At 41.4% G+C, this 18,935-nt stretch overlaps 1 protein-coding gene across 6 annotated transcripts in view; it reads right to left on the reverse strand.

Moving 5' to 3' along the window:
- TTLL7 (tubulin tyrosine ligase like 7) overlaps window positions 1–17,574 on the reverse strand; it is a 72,610-nt gene extending 55,036 nt beyond the window's left edge. For 4 of the 6 annotated variants that reach the window (XR_012995519.1, XM_076340506.1, XM_076340501.1 and 1 more), the window contains exon 1: window positions 15,689–15,806. The gene's annotated coding sequence lies outside the window, so the exon portion shown is untranslated. Of the gene's footprint in view, window positions 1–9,560; window positions 9,637–15,688; window positions 15,807–17,460 lie in introns of those variants that run through there. The other 2 variants (XM_076340504.1, XM_076340503.1) reach the window with 2 other exon arrangements.
- Window positions 17,575–18,935: the final 1,361 nt, after the last annotated feature.

Raw genomic sequence — 18,935 nt, forward strand, 5'->3', positions numbered from 1 at the left:
AAATTAGAAGCAGTTTTCCAAAATATTTTACATAGGATGCAGTCCTTTCCTTTGTTCCTACTGGAACCATCTCCTTTCCAAAGGGCAAATACAGGTCCAATGAAATTGGACAGTCTCAGCTTTTCTTCCCACCATGTCAAGTGACAGATGAGAGGTACAGCGTCTCATCTGGGGGAATACATTACCCAGAGCACTAGCTGTGAGCTGTAGGCTAAGCCATGGGAGCAGTAGACTTCCTCCTGCTTAGACCTCCATGCTTTGTATGTCCCCAGTGCAGTACCACGAGAAGTTCCAATTCCGCAGCAAGAAAACTTAAGGCCAGGCTACTGAGGAAGCTGCAATCCTCCCAAGTAAACTGCAACTGTTCCTCAGACTACACTTGAGATGAGCAGTTCTCTAACTGGGGGAATGGGTCACTTGGGAGAGACAGGAATACATCTCTGAGAGCAATAAATGAAGGGCTGTTGCTGAGGGGAGGGAGCTGGAAGGAGAGGGGCGCACACTGACAGAGCACTGACATGCAACACTGCAATGCCACAGGCCCTGCAGCCACAAGCTCCCACACGTCTTTTGTCTTTTTGACTTCTATACAGCAGAAATCACCCCAGAGTTACTTCATTCTCTGACCTGGGTCCTCCCCAGGCACCTTTTTCTAGCTCACATCTCTTGATTTGTTATTATTGCCCAGCCCTACTCCCAGTCAGGGCACAGTCGTCTCAGGCATGCTGAAGGAAAAAGACTTGCAGCGCAGACCACTTTGCGGGCAGCCTCTGCTGCCCCGACAGAATCACAAGTTACAGGGCAAAGCTTATTGCAGGGCCCACCGGATCATGCAACAGTAACGGCAGCAGCATTGTCAGGTTATGAATACATCAAATTCCGAGTCAGTTCTTATAACTGTGACAAGTTTTTACTTATAAAATAAGCATAACCTATAACCTGCGTTCAGCTACAATGATGTAGAGGCGTATCTCTCTAGTAACCTACCTGAAAGACCTGTTTCTAAGAGATTGCTTTTAATAACATGGAAGAAAGTATTCTATTTCCAAACTGGGACTGATGGCGCTTGCTTAACCTTGGCAAGTCAGCTATCGGGAATCTCTGAATTCACACTCAGACAGAAAAGGATCGCAGTTCCTGCTGTACATACCTTTTCCCTCCTGAAATAGTGATACACACAAATTGGTGAAAGTTTGTTGCTCTCCCATACTGCTTCAAGGGTGGCTGAACAAAAATGGTTAACCTATAAGTGCAGAAAGACTTGTGAAGAAGAAATGAAGGCACCTTCATCAGGTTAGCACATTGTTATACAAACAAGCACTTTGAATAAAAGTGTTCTACGGCGAAAAAAAAGATGAGATGTTATCTTTACTGTTGCCTGGCAAAGGTGTGAGATGTGAGAGAGCCAGCAAGAGAGATACACTGCATACAATCCTGTTCTAGAAAGAGAAGGAAAAAAGAAAAAGAAAAAGGAAAAAAAAAAATAATAAAAAGGAGCTTTTTTCCTCCAGGGACAGCAGAGGTAGGGTACTCTTGCTGGAGATGGAAGTGTTGCACACAGGCAGGGACCAAAGCAGATGCTTGAGTCCATCTAAGGGAACAGTCTGAGCAAGGTACGAGGGTGCCTGGGTGAAGAGCAGGGGACAGTGGGAAGAAGTGGTTTCATAGTTAATGTTTCCTTGATAACAAGTTGTAATATGTTGTAGAAAAGAAAAAATTGAAAGTATTTTTGCTGTTACACAAATTAAGTGTATCATAAGAAGTTAGTAAATTGCCCGGAAAATATTCTTTTGGCCTAGATTATATAGAAGTATTTTTGAACAAATCCCTCTCATTTCCTAAGTTATTTGCTCCATACTACTCACAAGTGACCTCTGCCTTTCATGATCCTTCACTTTACATCCTGATGCAGCATGGAGCTGAAAAGGTTATTTTTAATCTCTAAATAGGAATTGCATGCCATCAAACCCTTTTTTTCCCCAAAGAGTAAGCATGCCAGAAAAAGGTTGAATTAATCAGATCGAAATAGAGAAGGGGGAGTCAAATTCAAACTTAAAGTGGTGCAGCTTGAGAATCTATTTCAAAGAACACTCAAATCAATGAGATTCTTCAAGCTAACTTGGATCACACCAGCAACTATGAAACCACTACTGTGTACCCTAACAAAAAGAGACAAGATTGCATATGCACATTTAAAATAGATTTAATCTAATAGATTTAGGCATTAAGAATGGTAGAATCTTTTACTATCAAAACACTCCATGTTCCAAAGCAGAGACAACACTGTATCACTCAATGCACTGTTTTTAATGTGAACCTCTTCCTTCCTTCTAGCTATTGTGACACTACTGGTGACCAGTTTGAAAAGCTCCATGGCCTATGCATGTGCTTAACTTTCCATATACGAACTGAAAACATGACTTCAGAGCTTAAGCCATGGTGCACAGGACAAGACCTCTCAAAGACAACTAACATCTCTTAAGTGTCTTTGTATTTACCTAGGTGAAATGCTACAAACACTAGATTGTCAGTTTTATTTTAATTTCCTGCATTCTTTGTGTACAGACAAGTAATCACTCACCAACAGTGGAATATTTTAGAATAGATTTTAAAACTAGCAGACCACTTTCCTCTGAGCCCATTAGTGCCATTTACTCAGTGCTGTCAAAAGTGTCTGGAAACGCACAATAGCTGGGAAGAAATCCATAAAGCTCCTGACATATGGAGCTTTCACTCTGAAATGGAGACACACCGAAGGTATAGTTACAGAACTTGGCAGGTGACCGTAGGGACGGAAGGACAACATCACAGCGCTGCAATCCCCACTCCCCAATTAGCTGGAAAATTAAAATAACAAAAATTTCACAGAAACTTGAAAAAGAAAGGAGTGGAAATAGTCTTCAGAGCATCGACCTAGCAAACATCTAGTTCCGGTTTTTTTCAGTCTGACCTAAATAAGTTTTTTGCTCCCTTAGATCTTAGACTGTGAAAGTCTGAATACACCATAGTGAGGGGTCTGCTATTTATTACAGTTATACAAAACTATAATCTACTGTTGATCTGGAATTAAGCTATAAAATGCAGATTCAAAATGAGATTAAGACATAAACAGAAATTATAATAGAGAAAAATGCCTTCTTCGCTACCACCCTCAAATAGCAAGGTAATAACAACCGCAGTAATTAAACTGCAGAATTAAAAGCATCATATCCTTTCATGATTTTTTTTTAGTATGTGTCTTGACAAAACGTATGTTGAAGTGTTCCAGCTACAACCAAGCATAGCCGAGCACTTCTATTGTAACATGCTAAAAAAACTATTTGGTGGCAAGTTCTCACTCCTACAGATAAATTCTAGATGCAAAAAGCAATCCACATTTTGAGGCTCAATGTGTCAAAGTGATAAGCTTGTTTTTAAAAGGCTATCTGTCAGCTGGCTTAAAAATGCATACACATTAGAGTTTGGTTCAAAATATTCTGAAGTCAAAGGAAATCTATTAATTTCAACAGCCTTTGCTCTCATCATCAAATGAGATGAGATGTTTATTCAGCAGTTCTTTCAGATAAAGTGAATGTACAGAGTTCTCAGGTGTTTGATTTGCTAAACAGACAACTACAAGGTACACAAGAATACAAACAGCATGATTTACACAACTTAAAACTTTTTTGAATCATGCAGTTCTGTAAAACAATTTTCTGAAGTAGTTTATCCAAATGGACAGCATTTCTAAAACTTCCAAAATTTCTCTGAACTACCAAAACGACTAAGCCAAGCTATGGTAACAGCACTTTACCTCTGAATCCATAAGTTACAGTCACTTTAGCGTGAGTTTAACCTTACAACTGCCATTTCCCACTCAAGACCCCAATCAGTAAAGGCCCTAGAATCAGCCTTAGCCTTCTGCAACGCAGCTTATATAATAAACATAATTTTACAACGCCTATTTAGTAATACTGAAAGCATAAACTATCCTGACCCTTCCAGTCTACCTTCAAAACACAATGCAAAACAGAGTCTGCATCACAGTTGTGAACCTGTATCTTTTGCTGGAGAACATAAAAGGTGTGTTATCTTAAATGGTTGGAGTCTGGTCAGAATACAACCCTTCAGTGCCAGCTCCGACGCTCAGCCGCACGTGTCGGCACAGAGCCTCGGGAACTTTGCAGTCTTAGCTCATGGGAGATTTTCTTTTGGTCTTTCCTGACTTGGCACTTCACAGCTTTGGGTTGGGCTTTTTCATTGTTTAATATCACAAAACGTCTATGAAATGGAAAGTATATAACCCTGATTCAGAAAACAGGAAATGTATTAGAAGCTGTTAAGATGGTGGAAGTGTCACAACATGAGTGTTTCACAGGAATTAATCACTTCCTAATCACAATATACAGAGATCAGAATTGGGCACAGAAGCAATTTTTTTCTTTTCAGTGTTGTCTTGAAGCAATATTGCTTCTTTTTGCGTTTATCCATTTTCCAAAAGGAAATTTCAAATCCTTGGCCAAATTTAAATCAATGTCAAAGCTTTCAAAGCTGAAGATTGATTTTCTCTTTAAAAAATGACCTCCAAAGTGTCTTTCATAGAAGAGCGCACAATGTGACTATCTGTTGGCTCATTCTCACCCTTCAAAAGCCCTTTCTAATGTGATAACATATTTCAGACTGTTAGCAAATTGAGTATAGAGTTTCATAGTTATGTTCTGAATATCGAAAGAGAAGGACATCAAAAAAGCAAGACAGAATTAGAAAACTACAATAAAAAGGACAATGCTTGAACCTTTTTCTTGTTCAGTAAAACAGGAAATATATTAATTGACAAGGCAAGTGAAAAGAACCTGTATGCGTTACAAATCAATAACTCATAAATAAAATGCAGGGAACTTTTAATAAACATCATTTAGCATTCATAATGGCAAGGAAAAATACTGACAAAATAGCCTAAACAATCCAAAGCGCAACCGTGTTTTTATACAGTATAATCTTAGTTTCAGAAAATATATGTCTGCATCACTCGCTGCTAAAAAAATAATCAGCTTTAATGTTCTACTCTCTGTCAGCAGAAAGCATAGACAATGCATAGGTCTCGTACTACTGTTCACCACTTCAGTAACTGTTGATAACACCATAAATCTGTCAGCAGGACAGCATTTCACTAACTGTAGAACAGAAAGCATTCCTAGCCCTTGATCACAGTAAGTTCCACCGAACACTGCTGAACGGAAACCCATCTCTATTTATTTTAACTACCTACCTCAGCAACACCATCATTCCACCTTCCTTTAAAATAGCGTTGGAGTGATCTAGGCACTTTCAGCCTAGAAACATACACTACATTAGAGTGCATTGGCCACATCAGCTCTGCAAGCGAGAGCTGAGTGGCATGACACCTACCACCCATAGGAGGGCTGGACCCCTGCCACCTCAAATAAAGCATTCCCGTTAAAACAAACAGCTGAAGGACCCTTGTTTGATTTGTCTTGGGGACCATGAGTGCAGGAAGCCGTGCTGAGTGCCAGATTGCCACACGCTAAGGGCCAATGCTCTTTGTGGTGAGACAGCCATGGCCGCTAATATGAGAAACAGAGATGATAATGTGCAATAATGACTTTGCGTAATGGTAGTATTGCAGTCTGACATTAACAGTGTGGTTTTGGTAGGGGAAAGGGTAAACAAGAGAGAGTCAGGAGAGGAACTGAGTTGTGGCACCTGTGGGAACACCTCTGCTCTGCTTTTGACTTTGCAGTGTGCCATCCATGCTCTTCATTACAGCACATCAACATACACCAACATGTATCACAGGGTGTTTTAAATTGTGTACATCACACACTAATCACTGCTGGAATTAAACTATTCCTTTCTTTTTCTATTATTCACTTCTCAAAAGATTTATTTCTCTAGCAAGAGCTAGAGATCTTAGGGATCTACAAGATAGGACAATTTAACATTTTACATATATCAGCATAGTTGTCTTAGTAGAACAGAAAAAGCGCTAATCGTTTAATGAAGCTGATATATTTACAATGATTCCTTATATTATAAATAGCCACTGGGGAGAGATTTACTAAGGATCTTGGGGAAGGAAGGAGAAAAAAAAAAAAGGATATCTTTAGCAGGTTCCCACTCACACATCAAATTCTCCCTCCCTTGCTTCAAGTTGATGGTATTGGCTTGGTGTGAAAACAGCCTCAAGTTCAGGGATACAAGAACACAAATGTGGTTAAAATAATTTCTGCAGACCTCTGTGTATTGCAAGAGCCACACCTTAGCCCCACATGAAGTATGCCCCATTACATCTCATATTTTACAGGCCTACCATTCATAGACCTGTTTCAGCATCTCTAGATGCAGACTGCAGTCATCACACATGGCCCATGATGACTCTGATTGAGGGTTACATCATTCTAACTCACACGCTGCCACATAACAGTGTTTTCTAGTTTAGCAACAAGGATGACGCTCCCACAGCAGCCTGAAATATAAATTGGCAGACATTAGCCTGCAGTTTCAGCACCTGATGTAAAAATGTTAAACAAAAATCAGGCCCTGAATAAACTACCAAGTGCACTCACAAGAAACATCTATTCAAAGTCTTCTCGACCATGAAAATACAAGAAAGTTGCTCATACATGATCACCGAATTGTTTATATTATACTGACACTTCCAATCAATTTGCTCAGCTACACTGGGAATACTTGTATGCTTCTATGGGGGTTGGTAGACCTCTAACATTTTACTGACTGTGCCATATACTTCTACTCTGTAAAGAATAAATGACAGTCAGAAATACTCGCAGCTGGCCTACAGTATCACTAAGACTACTGCAACCAACACTCAGTGCTAGTAATACTTTACAAACAGCTGATAAAGCCAGCCAGAAACTCCAGCAGCTACAAAACATTTCAGCAAAAACATGCTTTCCTCCCCACAGCTTAGTGTTTGGGGCTCAATGGGGTACCACTGATTTGAAAATATTTTTGCAAATGAAAACAGGAGAAAATCAGCAGTTTCAAAATTATGCGAGTCCTCAGAAGCTTCTCTAACTGGAATTGACCCAATTTATAAAAAATTCCTTTAAAAGGCTGGATTGGCTCCAAACCCTCTGTGTCACACTATTTTTATCCATTGTACGGGATCTAAATAAAGTCACTATCCTCACCAGTAATGAGATGAGAGTCCAGTATCCTACTATAGGAATATTTTGTGTATGTACTGCTCACCTGTAGAGAAATACAGCGTGTAGTCAGAAAGCCTAGAAAAATAACATGCCTTAAATATTGACCCTAAATTGAATACTTTGAATACCCAGAACAAGAAAGAAAAATGAAGTGCATCACATTTTATACGCACTAGCTTTAATTTTTGCTTAAAAGAACAAAGCCTGAGAATAGCCTACCAAAAAGTAATTTTCCAGGATGTGCTTGAACTCAGAGGATCAGAATAATGTACCTTCTGAATGCTAAGTACAGCATTACTGATGCAACCCTGTAGTATTGAACAGTTTATTTATTGTGTAATCATACATTGCCTCTGAGGTACAGAGACCATACTGACAATGGCACCATAGCTTTTAATGCAGTTTAAAATAACTCCAAAATCTGAGGAGATAACTGCCCTAAGCATGCCTGTTTGCCTTCATGACTTTAATCACAGCAGCAGCACAGTTCCAAGTTTGGAACAATATCACAGTTAGCCCTGTCCTCATCCATCTTGGTCAGCTCCCAAAAAGCAACACTTAAAAGCAATTGGCTCTGGAGTGTGTGTTTGTTTGGGGTTGTTTTTTTTTTTTAAAAAAAAAAGTAATTCTGTGTTGGTTAAGAGCTACGCTTGAGAAATGTACTGAAATAAAAGTCCTCAGCCAGTGGCTAGAGCAGTGGGATATTCAATTCATTTAGCAGGGTGGGATATTCAATTCATTTAGCAGGGCTCAATTTGATTTTTCATTGCTTTAATCTTACATTTTTTAAAGGTGCATTCTTAATGAAGCAGAAAGGCATAAACTTATACAGTCAAATACATGCTGGCTGCAAAGTTAACTGGTTTTCAAATATTCAAAAGAAACAAGTACCTTAATTTCTTCTTATGTTATAGCAACATACACCACCACCACCCAAAATAAAACATGATTGAGAAGTGATCCACACACTTTTTTTTAATCATCATATTATCTTAGGCTGAAAAGTATAATGTTTAGTTTTGTGCTTCTGACTCTCTCAGACATATCACACCCTTCATATTATGGAAGAATTTTTTGTAGCCAGGGAGTATTATATTTACTTCATGACTACAGATAAGAAAAAAAGAAATGCACCAAACTGAGCTAAATCCATTTATAAATACAAAGGTACGGAAAAGTTACAACACACCTATTAACCAGAAGAATAAATCTTTCAGTACGTTTAATACAAAGTGTTAGTACAAATGAGAATGATTTGATAATCCAAACAGAAAGAAATGGAGAATAAACTGGGATTCATAGTTGGTTATTGATCCAGGACTCTGAATATTATTTCACAAATATGAAACTTCTTCCCAATTTATTATGCTCCTTTGATTGCTCGAAGGAAGAAAGAGCTTTTCTCTAGGAAATTTCCTAGTTCCATCATTCAGAAGAACTCTATACAAAGTGCAAAATTTGTCTAAAGTCTATTGTGTAAATGAGATCAAGCCACATGTAACAGGATCTTCTCTGTAGCCCAGTGAAGTAAATATAGACGTTTCTATTGACTTTTGTGGACTTTATACATCATAGTGTTTCAGTTCCAGAACAGCCCTGCTGGTGGCACAATTCAGGAATCTAATTAAGACACAGACTTCTTTGGTAACAAGACCAACCCATGTCTCATCCATGTCAAAACCACAGTCCATTTAAATCGAACCTTCAGTACAGTAGAAATTACAGCTAAAAATGACTGAGTTGACTCTGAATTTCTCTCTTTCTCGACAAAGATTATAAGCTTCAGGTATCACTTTCGGAAGTGCTTGGCTGTCTAGAGGCAGTGCTTCATATTTCATAGCTCATGTAGGATGCACAGGGTCAGAAACAGGGATTACTGTGCAGGCAATATATAGATATATCACCACAGAAAAAGCTTCATGCTGTTCTCCAGAAGCATATTTTGTCTAACTAATGGATCAAGACTTCAGAAGATGCTCCTGCATCTAGTTCTCTTTATTATAAGGAAAGATAAACTGCGAGCTCAAGGATGGAGAAAAGGCACAAGAATCCTGGAAAAAGAACTCATTCCAAAACATATGTGGTGGACAGAATGCATAAGCATTCAAACTGAAGGTAATGGATTTCAATTAACATAGTCTGCAATAGAGAGCAATGGTGAAAAAACAAAACAAAACAAAAACCACTTAGCAGCAGCATGTGGCAGGATGATATACCAAATTCTTCTACATACAAATTACTGATAAGAGTGCAAAATGTTTATTTATCATGGATTTAACTGACAAGATTACATACTGCAGAATAAACAGTCATACCAGGACCTCCCACTGATATGGAAACAGATTTAAAATAATTCTGTAGTAGAAGTAGCAAAATGAAATCACTTACCATTAGTGTTGCATTGCTGAAACTATCTGAAGAGTCAGCCCTCTGGAAACAGATTTTTCTATCAATAATTGACAGCTGATACAGTTTCAGGCAGCACTGTACACCAGGGAAAGACATGCTGCAGCAGCAGCTCCTTCCCATTTAGCCTATCCCTAGCACTTTTTAGATCTCTTTCTTAACCCTTTCTAGGTACTTTCTCCCTGTGGTTTGGGCAAAAGGAGAAAGGCATGATACATGTTATAAGAAAAGAATGCATTATTTCCCACTTTACATATAGTGTGACAAGAGCCGTGGGAAGAAAGTCAGTAGGATTTAGTCATAACAATAAGCTAAAGAGAAGTAAAACCTAAAAACAGAAAATGACTCAGTGACTGGGAAAGAGTTATACCAGAGACATGAGGTACTGTAACCAGCACAATGATTTCTCCAAATGTAGAATTAAGAGGTCAAGACCACAATAACATAAAATAGTAGCAGAGAAGTAAGCTAAAGAAGATGAATAGTTCATAAATTGCTATAAGAAAAATGGTTATGATTCTCTTCCAGCCTTAGACCAATGACATTCAGGTTTTGAAATCAAACCTATTTGGTTTCCGTGAGGCCAGGATTACAATCTTATAGAGCAATTTTTAAACCAAATGAAATCTTAAGTGAAGTGATGGAAAGAGAAACGTTACTTCCTTTCTGGGATAACTTTTTTCTGTAGTATTCTGAAATCATTCACATTTCTTAAATTTGGTTGTTTTCTTTTACGATGTCAATTTATATCAATGAGAAATTGTTTTCTGACATCGTTTCACAAGATGACTTTTCTTTGTCATATTATTTTTCTTTTTCATTAAGAAAAGACTGGTCTGATCAGACAGCTCAGTACATTTTAATAAGGGTGGACTGTGGATCACGGAGGCCATCTGACAATAAAACGTTTGCAAATTTCTTTTGTTCAAATGGGTTATTTCTCCCCACAGAAAAAAAACTGGAGAAAACTCTGGGAAATCAACTGCACTCCATTCTTTTGTGTCAGTTTTACAGCAGTCAGGCCCACTGCATGGGCCAGACAAGACCGACTGCACCGCTGCTGTCACAGCTGTCCGACAAAGACAAAGTATTGCGGAGAGCCAGATTCTAGTGAGATGGAGAAGGATATATTCACATAAGGTGGTTGTAGACCTACTAGCTGTAATGCCATCCTTCAGGAATCATATACAGGTAGAATGAAGCTGGGAGCAGAATGTGCAATGGCTACAATGTACGTAAAAGACATTTCCTCTTAATTCCTCTCCGCTTAGTTTACGAATTGTAAGAGCAGATGTTTTCTCTGAGCCACAGAGAATGTCTCTCTTGCTTGCCCATTCAAGTGAAGTAGAAAATCAAACAAATGTGCATATTTGCACCATGAGTACAAAGAAATAAGGCTCTGAAAATTCGATAGCTCTACCACAGTTTGTTGCCATTTTCCCCGGTTCATAAGAAGTATGGTTCTCCCTTTCATACAAACCAGTAGGGAAACACACTACAATGAAATCCCACAGATGACATTGCAAGCACATTTATTCCTCAGATATAAAGACACAACAGTGGATTCATCTGTATAAATGTAGACCCCTACAATGTAGACTTTGAGCTGGTTTCTCTGGGGTGCCTTCACAGACAGCCTACATATAGTCAGTGTAGGCAGCTGCAGGTATCTGGACTGCGGATGTATAAACGTTGGTGAGATGAATCCTGTCCAAGTTGCTCAGCATGAAAATCTCACTCCACATAAATGAAACAAAAAACGACCAAACAAAAAAAAACAACCCACCAAGGATTAAGGCCTCTACTTGGGCCACGATTGGACAGGTACATCTTCCAAAACTGAGGAAGAGATGAATTCAAGGACTTTGAAACAGTGGGAAATTATAGGAGGAAACTCAGTGCAACTGAGACACAATTTCCTGTGGAAGCACAGAATTGGTAGTGAAACCTGGACATCTCTCCTGAAGTCTCCTCCCACAGACAACTTTTCCCTGTGCCTCCTCACGCTGTCTTGATTGTCTTACTGTTCCAATTTTCTTACTTCCAGCTGTTGCAGAGAATCAGCCTCAACTGGACCATTAATCTGTTATCCTCAAACAGCTGGAACAGCGTTATGCATGCATGTCCCACAACTAGCTGCGAGATATTTCTTCTTTATCAATGAAACTAAATGGTGTGCTGACTATCTGCATCAGACATTCCCAAACACCTACTCACAAGAATATATCTTCTTTTTTCTTTTCATTTCTCATAAATTTTATTTCATTTTCTCAGAAAATATAAAATACTTGCTTCCTATATGTGTTTGTATTCCTGAGTGTTGCTTTTGGCAGAAAGGCCACAATGTCCTTTCATTTTCTCTTCATACCCAGAGGCAACAGAGGAAAGTAATATATAGGCTTTTTTAACCCACTGCTTGGGGTCATTAACTGCATCATTTCTCAACTGGTGTCCAGAATTTCATATCTAACTCTATATAGTTCCCTCACTTTTCTTCTATTTCTTCACTTGTGGATGCTGCTCTGCGTCAATATCCTACAAGATTCCCAACTCTACTAAAGATCTTGCAACAGTCCAAAACAGCACTGATTCCTGACTCGTCATGCAGTAACGCTTTATTTTACTTGCTGAATATATCCTCTCCATCCTCAGAAGCATTCTTTACAGAAGATGCTTCCATTTTTAAAATGGTACAAAATGTACCAAAGTCATGTTCTCACATCACTCTTGTTCATTTTTAAGCAAAAAATCTTTTATTCAAATTAATGCCTAATTGTTAATGCTCACTAGTAATTTCTAGTTTTTCAAAGACTTCAGGTTGACATAAAGATAAAAAGTTAGGATAATATTCTATCCCTCCAAAAAGCCACATGAAATGAAACATAATAAAAAAGGGTGGTTTTTCCTGGGTGAATAAATTGCACATCTTTCAGATCTCTTCCATCAATAATTCATATAAAGTGGTTTAGCACATTTCTCCCACCCCCCCACCCCACCAAGATGAGCTTGGAAAGATAAAACAATATAACAAATTCACAGAAATTTAATGTTCAATGACCACTGAACACATGACAACCACCCACAAAAGCAAAGAAAATGCAGACTTCCATCACATAGCTCTATTCTATACTTTTCAAGAAAAGTCCATTCTAAGCAAGCAAATAAGAGTAATTTCCCTATCAAATCTCACAATCTTCTGCCCTGTCAGTCCACTCTTTTCTGTGTTCATAAACAGTATCTAGATCTTTGCCTCTTTGCCTGCATGAATTCAGTATTAAGAATCTGATTTCATTTTCTCATGCTATACTCCAATGATTCCACTGCACCCTATAGGGATATTACTGTGCTGGTTTTCAAGCGCTAAAAATAAAACAAACACATGTCAACCCAAGGACAAAGTTGGAAGGAAACATACTTTAATGTAACCAAAGAAGAATATATTTAGCATTTTGCTACTAAGCAAGGATGAAAATAAACTTGTCAACACATCGCTGTGTCTAACTGTGAAGCCCACGCCCCACTCAATTCTTTCTGTAGCATTTATTATATTTGAAAAGTGATTTAGTCTTTCTTTCTTCTTAAGAGTGACTGTTAGCACTCTGTTACTACTGCTGGCCAGAAGGGGCTTCTGAACTGCAGCATAAAGCACTTCCATCCTTTTAGGCAGTCAGTTTTTCTATCAATTAACAGTCATGCAGCCATCTAAGCTGCATTTGAGCAGAGGTGCATATTAGACTTCAATCTGATATCCTTCCAAAACCAAATACAAGCGTAAGTGGGAACCAGCATGCCACTTACTTCACAGAAAGGAAAGTGAAAAGTGAGTCCTAAATCAGAATGTTGTTTTCTTTTGTATTTCTTTCATTATTGTTGTTAATGTGGCTCTCCATAAAGCAGTACTGTTCCTGTGTCCCCCGAGATGAATGCTCATCAGAAAAACGTAATTATATTCTTAAATATTACCTTTGAAGCAAAGATATTTTTAAATGAATACCTACATTTTTAACATTTTAAACTATTTGAGCTTATATTTTTAACATTGGGAAAAGAAATAATACAACTGTATACATTGGTCTTCATTTTGAAGACCCTATATTTGGATTAAGACTGATGCTGAAGGCAAGAACCGTTATGCCTGCTTTGTGTAGTCCTTTAAAACACAAAACAAAAAATTTATTCTATTATGTTAGAGCTTGTTTCCTGGTGTACGGAATTCAAGGCAAGAGCAAAAATGTCAATAAATGAGTATAAATTAATGTGGTAGCATTTTAAAACTATTTTGTACAGCTGTATGAACATTTAAGAGAAGGCAAGGAAGAACACTGGGAGCAAGCAAAAAGCTAAGACTTTAACCCCTACAGAACCTGTAGGTTCCTGCATCCACCACCACGAAGAAGAGCATCCAGTAGATCAAGGCACTACGGAACCTCCTGATCTGAAAAAGCTTCTGGCTCCAAGAGGGGTGCTACTGTGGAACGGGAAGATTTGCTCTAATACCCAACAGATTCAAAGGCTGACCACTTCAGTATGTCACAACGTTTTTTCTCCCGTCTCCATTCTCAATTACAGATGATTCTCTTACCCATCAGTGTAGCAGACATCAGCAAATTCCATTCTAAATTTAAAATACATTAGTATTTTAAATATTAATGTTTAAAAGGCTCATTGGTTCCAGTAAACTTTAAAGGAAGCTTGTAATGTCTGCAAAAGGAGTAGCTGCAAAGTACCATTCTGGCAGGGTTTTAAGTAAGCATTAATGGAGCTCTAAAGAGCTTCCTCGTGCTTAATAAGGGCCACTTGAATCCTACTGCCGGAAGTGAAATGGCCCCAATTAACTTCCTAGGTGTGCAGAAAATAAAAGCGAATCTGAGGCTAAATATTCTGAAGTTCACAAGGGAAAACCAAAATCCAGCTAAAATCCCCCAATATGTATGCTGTGGTACCTGCAATGAATTTTCTTAACTTTGACAGTTTGTACGCATCTCTCCAAATAAAATTAATTCCACTATCTTCATAGATACTCTAGCCTTCTTTTAGGAAAGTACGACCATTCCCTCCCCCCTCAGATCATTATAAAGTCACTGTGGCAACTCTGGATGATGGAAATACCTCATCAAAAAGGTAGAAGACTGACAAGCATTCATCTTTTTCTTCAGGGACTGATACAAAGCCTATCGATACAGTTCGGTGTCTTTATGATTTAGGATTGGCCTAAAAGTCACAACACTTCAAGGCAGTAATAACACTCAAAATTTTCTGAAGGTTTGCAGACACTTACAGATATGAGAAATAAGTATTGCTGATTTCAATAAGCTGTCTTTACACTGATAAAATTATAGCACAAAATCAAAAAACATTAGTGACTCACATATTAAAAAAGTATCTTGCAACACGTTGTCATTGTCATTTTTTAAGACACGACAGAAGCTTTATAAAAGTAGATGCAAGGTAGCTTGGGAAATGTTATCAATTTCTCTATTTCAGACATTAAGATTTCACTTCAATTTTCTGGTTTTCTAAGGATTTCCATCCTTAAATTAATAATGTGTTCTCAATTTGTACGAGACATCTGCAAGTATCTATTAAATGCAAAAATACTCCTTAATACAACATTAAAACATAGGGAAGAAAAAAAGAAAAAAAACCCAGAACATTAGAAAATGCGGAAGTTCAAAAAATTACTCATTTGCCATATGCATCCTACAGAGATTTTTAGAACTTATAATAAATATCCACAGATGGAGATTCAAATCAAGAAATCGTGTTTCAGTCTTTCTTGATTCTGACAATTCAGAGCAAGCACATTCGGCAGTCAGCATTAGTCTGCCACATTTCACCTTCAAAAATATATTTATGGCTTTCATTATCAACACACAGTATTACAAAGATCTTAGAAAAAATCCTAACTATACAAAAGATTGCAAGATGGTTTAGTGTCTAACTACTTGTTGACCAATTCATCTCCTAGTCCTTCAGACTTGTCCACAACTTAATCTACACTGCCAATTTAACACTGTCAGCTTTGGAAGAGCATGGGAACAAACCCTTATTTGATCGCAAACCTGAGCCTCAGATTACTAAAATGATTGCTAGATTACTGGAATAATTACCTAATAACTGCTGACAGGCTTGATCTCCTGGCCTCTTCTAACACTCCCAAATTGGTGGGCAGATCCCTTTGGAAGTATGTGGAATGTATCCAAACCATCAGAAATATAGAAAGGGGGCGTTTTTCTAAAAAAAAAAAAAAAATAAAATAAAAAATTGACAACCATTGTTCTAGACTTTCTTGCATCATACTGCCGATACCTACAGGTAAAAACACATTCTTTCCTTATGAAAGAAATTCTGTATTCTGTATGAAATAGCTCATGTAATTTTCTGTTTTCAAAGAATCTGGCTTCAAAAATAATACTTCCATATGTCAGCGTAGACATTATACTTTACTCACCATGTAGGAAAACCCCTGGCATAATAACTGCTTCTGTCATTTTTTTGTTCAAAGCAGCATTGACACATATCCTATTTATATTAAAAACCACATCCTACTACTTAAAACAGGGGCAAAAGCTTCTACTGATGCCAAGTCACTGTATATTTTGAGATACTCTGTAGAATTTGGGGGACAACCAATTCCCACACAGAAGAGTGCTTCTAGTCTTTCAATTGTGAAAACAACCAGCAGGATTTCTCTGAGTATTATTTAGATAAGTACTAACACCCTGGTACGTAAAATTAATACAGGATTTAGGCAGAAAAGTATACTGAACTGGGGGGCCGGGGAGGGGGGGGGGCTGCTTGGTTGGTTTAGGGTTTTTTTGAGAAGGAATAGTATCTAATTTTGGTACTCAAACTGCAAATACATGAGAAAGGCACAAAAGCCTTAAGTCGGTTTCAGAGTTCAGCAGTATGTTCAAATTCCAGCACCAATCGCTTTCCCCTTTTGCTTACAATTATGTGTGGTTTCAATAGCAGAAATTCAAAAAGATCCCACAGATTACGGACTTTCAACTAAGCGCAGAAAGCACGGGAAGATATTTGACTTGCATCTCCGGAGATTTAACTTGTTCTACGTTTTAGCCTCCACTGGGTACCACTGCCAACGGACGATCCCATTTTAACCTTAACTGGCTCCGAAGAGACCTGGCCGTACGTGCGATGCGACCTGCACAGATGATGGACTTCGCATGCAAAACTGGAGGGGAGAAACTTAGTATCCTTAACCCTGAAACGCCTCCTTGTTCCTTATTCCTCACGCTGCGCCACGCACGCAGTTAGCCTCCCCTCCCGACACGAGGGCTGCCCGCCGCGTTCAGGAAACTTCCCGAGGGGCCGCTGCCCGCCGGCACCGCGCGGTCCCGCCCGCACCTGCGCCGCAGCCCCGCACTGCCCGCCGCGCCCGGGGCCCCGCCGCCGCCCCCGCCGAGGGCTGCGGGACCGGGGGCTGGCTCTGCGGACAGCACTTCTCCGCAGCCCGCACGCCCTCGGGCCGGGCACCCGAGGAGCAGCGGGGGGCTGGCGGCCCTTCCTCGCGCTCCCGCCCCGGAGCATCGCCCCGAGCCCGGCGACAGACCCCGCTCCCGCACGGCTCGAGGCGGGACCCGCACCCCCCGGCTGCCCAGCACCCCTGCCCCTTCCCCGGCATTCGCAGCCCCCGGGCTGGGCAGGGCTGCCCTTCCCCGCCGCCCCTCCTTCGCTGGCGGCGATGCTGAATCACCGCGGGCAGCCGCTCCGCCGCCTCTCCCCAGGCCCAGCGCCCCCGCGCCCCCCGCGGACGGCAGCCCGTCCCCCGCAGGCGCGGGAGGCGGCGGGCCGAGGGGCGGGCGGGTAAGGGGAAGCGCGGGCGGAGAGGGCGAGCGCCCCGCCGCTCCCTCACCGTTACCTGTCGGGGCGGGGGGTGGGAGGCCCCCGAGCACTCCGGTCCTCCCGGGCGGCGCGGGGGTGCCGCGGGGCCAGGCCGGGCGGAGCGTGCTGCGCCTCCCGGGCGGCAGCATCCGAGCCGGCGCCTGCCGAGCCGGGCACTAGCGGGAGGAGGAGCGGGAGGTTACGGCGGGGAGCTGGGAGAAACCATTCCCCGCGAGGGGGCACCGCCGGTGGCCGGCCAGGCGGGGCGAGGAGGACGGGCCCTCCCACACAGGTACGTGCGAGGAGAGTGCCTGAGGAGAGGCGGGCGGTGTCCGCGGAGCGGGGCAGGCGGCGCCGGGGGCGGGGGCCGGCCCCGCCGAGCCGCCGGTCTCCCCCTCCCCGCTGGCGGCGGCAGCGGCCCGCGCTGTCTCCCCGCCCGAGAACGCGAGCAGAGGACTTAGCAACCGCGCGGGCAGCGCCTCGCCAGCCCGGGCCAGCGAGCGGCCGCCGTGAGGCGCGGGCACGCTCCCCTTCATGGCCGGGCGCGGCCGCCTCCCTTCGGCCCCTCAGAGCCGCGCCACCCGGCCGCCGCGGGGCGAGGGGACCCCGGGGCCTGGCTCCGGCCGTCGGAGAAGTGCCTCAGGACCCCTGCGGAGGACTGCCGCGGGCGGGGAGCGGCGCAGGCCGGGGCAGCGCGGGTCGGGCACTGCCCCCTGGCCTGGGAGCCCCGAGCGGGCATCGCCGTGAGGGCCGGGGAGCCTCCCCGGGCGCCCGCAGGATTCGGTGGCGGCCGCGGGGACCTCCTGCCTGCGCGGGCAGGTGGAGGGGCCTGCGGCACTGCGGGAGCGCGGCCCCTGGAGCTGCCAGCGGTTATTTGCGGACAGACTGCCGCTTTGGTGGGTCCTGTCGTCACCTGCTGAAATCCCTGGGTCTGTGCTCATTTATACGCGTTTTCAAACCATTTTTTCCCCTTCCCGTTTGGTCTTATAACCAGTGTTTTTCCTCCTGTGTGCATAACTGCTGTTGGCCACTGTGAAAGAGACGTTTCAGTCTTTTGCTAAAATACTTTGCATCCTAGCATAAGGCACGTGACCTAATCAGATAAATGCATTAAAGATTAAAAAAATGGAAAAACATTTGTCAAAGATTTTAAAGAATGTTACCAAAAGAATAAAGAACTTTCAAAGCCACCCACTCCCCAATCTTTTTTGAAAAGAATAAATAAAAGCTTAACTGAAATTTAATCCATTATCTCAACAGATTACGTAGTATTCTCTTTGTTTATCAAGGTTAGGAGCCAGATTCACAGGCAGTGGAAATCACCATGGCATTGGATTTAGGCTGATGTGTTTGCCGTGGAACTAGCCATAATCTTTTATTGGCTTACTCTGGTTGCTAATGTTTGGGTTCTCTGTTTTCTCAATTAATTAACTTACTTTATTCATACTATTACATTCTTACATCACACATTCCTCACTGCTACATACCTTTAAAATCAATTTCAGTCTAACC

The sequence above is a fragment of the Aptenodytes patagonicus genome, chromosome 5 (assembly GCF_965638725.1).
Source record: "Aptenodytes patagonicus chromosome 5, bAptPat1.pri.cur, whole genome shotgun sequence".
Lineage (NCBI taxonomy): Eukaryota > Metazoa > Chordata > Aves > Sphenisciformes > Spheniscidae > Aptenodytes > Aptenodytes patagonicus.